Here is a 1,925-nt window from a genome sequence, read left to right as displayed (position 1 = left end):
AGATAAAGAGGAAGTGAGAGAATAGAGGAAAAAGAAGTAAGTAGAAAATTCCCATCCCCCAATCAAGAACATGAACTAGAATAGCAATAGAGCTCAGGGCAAGAAATTGTAATCATTGACTGAAAAAGCTGGAAAAGAGAGGTGAAAGGTTAGGAGTAACAGTTACTCTCCCAAGTGAGGGAAGAAGAGGAAAAAGAATTTTAAATTTAAAGGGAGCCCTTTGAAAAACTAGAAGCAAAAAAGAGGCTGAAAAGGAGCCCTATCTTATAGTTGTGTGCTCCAAATGGCAGGCCATCACATGTGTGTGTACAAATGCACACACATACATACGATCACTCAAGCTAGTTCATGCAGTCCAATCCCATCATTTGAAAAGTGAAGAAACTGAGGCTCAGGGAGGGGACAATTACCCAGGATCACATACAGGAAGGTAATGGCAGAGCTAAGATGGCAGTGTAAGGTTCATAGAAACAAAAGGAAACTTAGACACCATCTAGTCCATGCCAGGGTACCCTAGTGTAATGTAATACCAAGCAAAGGCAACTTCCCAGGTTCGAAATACCAGCATAGGTGCTCTCTATTTTATTCAGTAACAAACCCAGAACAGAGAAGATCAAAACATGACATCATTCAAAATACAGCATTTACTAAGTGTGATTAAATAATCTCCAAGGCCTACCCCACCCCAGGACTTTCTAATCATTCAATCAATTACAAAGTCTCTGTTCCAAATACTTCTCCACCCCTAGGCTATACCTTAATTAAGTCCACCACAAAGCCCCTCTTCTCAAATGGAGATTAGTTTCCAAACATAAGTAAAATACATTCATTTGCTCAACCATAGAACACAAAAAGGTCAAAAGTTCCCCACCCCTGGATCACAATTGAATCTACCCCAGAGTTACATCAAGTTTAAACACAGCACTTAATACCCAAATGGAGGTCTTTTCTTCATCTTGACGCGAGGCAAGTTCTCAGCAGTCTTAGTTCCTGGAGAGACAAGGCTTAGCAAGGCCATAAGATACATTGCCAGTCCCTTCATGAATTTATCCTCTGTCTGTAGAACAGCCCTAGAACCCCTGAACACATTAGCAAAGCCCTCTCCCAGGATTTCTGTAAACATACAACAAGAAAATCCTTCTTCAGGGCTTCTGAACCAACAGAAAGGCTCCCAGACCCCTGCAACAACAGTACTGTCCCTCACCAGTGGACAGTATTCATTCTGTCTGCAGGACAGTCTCCAGACCCCTGCAACAACAGTACTGTCCCTCACCAGTGGACAGTATTCACTCTCTGTCTGCAGGACAGTCTCAGGCCTTCTTAACCAAATGCCAGGTTCCAGTACTTCTTCAACAGGACAGTCTTTCACCAGTGGACAAATCTGGCAAAATAACATCAAAACAGACAGACAAAGTACCAGCAAAACAGCCATGTCTCCTCAGTCCTTGGCAGCTCAGGGGGCAGGTCTCAAAAGTCCAGGGCAATTCAAAGCGGCCACCAGCAATCCTCTTAGTCTCTCTCTCTCTCCACGAGGTGCTGCTTCCAAAAAAGATCTTCCGCCTCTCTCTCGTGTCTCTCCAAATCTACGTCACCAGCTCCTCCCACTTCAGGACTTTCTTTTCACATCAACAAGCCCATCCCACAGGTGGGATTAACAAACTCTGGGTTTTAATACAATCAATTTGAAAACCAAGCCAATACAGGGGAATCTTTAATTGCCATTACTATCACATTCCACCCCTCCAGGATCCTTGGCCTTACAATCTCAATCTAAATGGCCATGGATCCTGGAACAAATAGAGGCACTATGCTTTGTACTCCTTACAGACTACGCCATAATGTAATGTAATGCCAAGGAAAGGCAACTTCCCAGGTTCAAAATACCAGCATAGGTGCTCTCTATTTTATTCAGTAACAAACCCAGA

General features: G+C 43.2%; 1 long non-coding RNA gene across 1 annotated transcript; it reads right to left on the bottom strand.

The window, feature by feature from the left end:
• Positions 1-548: 548 nt before the first annotated feature.
• On the bottom strand, positions 549-1,919 carry LOC138143549 (uncharacterized). Its single transcript, XR_011163726.1, has 2 exons — positions 1,256-1,919; positions 549-1,222 (listed from the first exon to the last, which is right to left on the bottom strand). It is a non-coding gene; the product is annotated as an uncharacterized lncRNA (long non-coding RNA).
• Positions 1,920-1,925: the final 6 nt, after the last annotated feature.

This window comes from Petaurus breviceps, unplaced genomic scaffold (assembly GCF_028583685.1).
Source record: "Petaurus breviceps papuanus isolate PSGF00001 unplaced genomic scaffold, PetGlider_PUasm1.0 138, whole genome shotgun sequence".
In the NCBI taxonomy this organism is placed as follows: Eukaryota; Metazoa; Chordata; class Mammalia; order Diprotodontia; family Petauridae; genus Petaurus; species Petaurus breviceps.
Note: the sequence above shows the minus strand (reverse complement) of the source record. Positions and strands in the feature narration are given on the sequence as shown.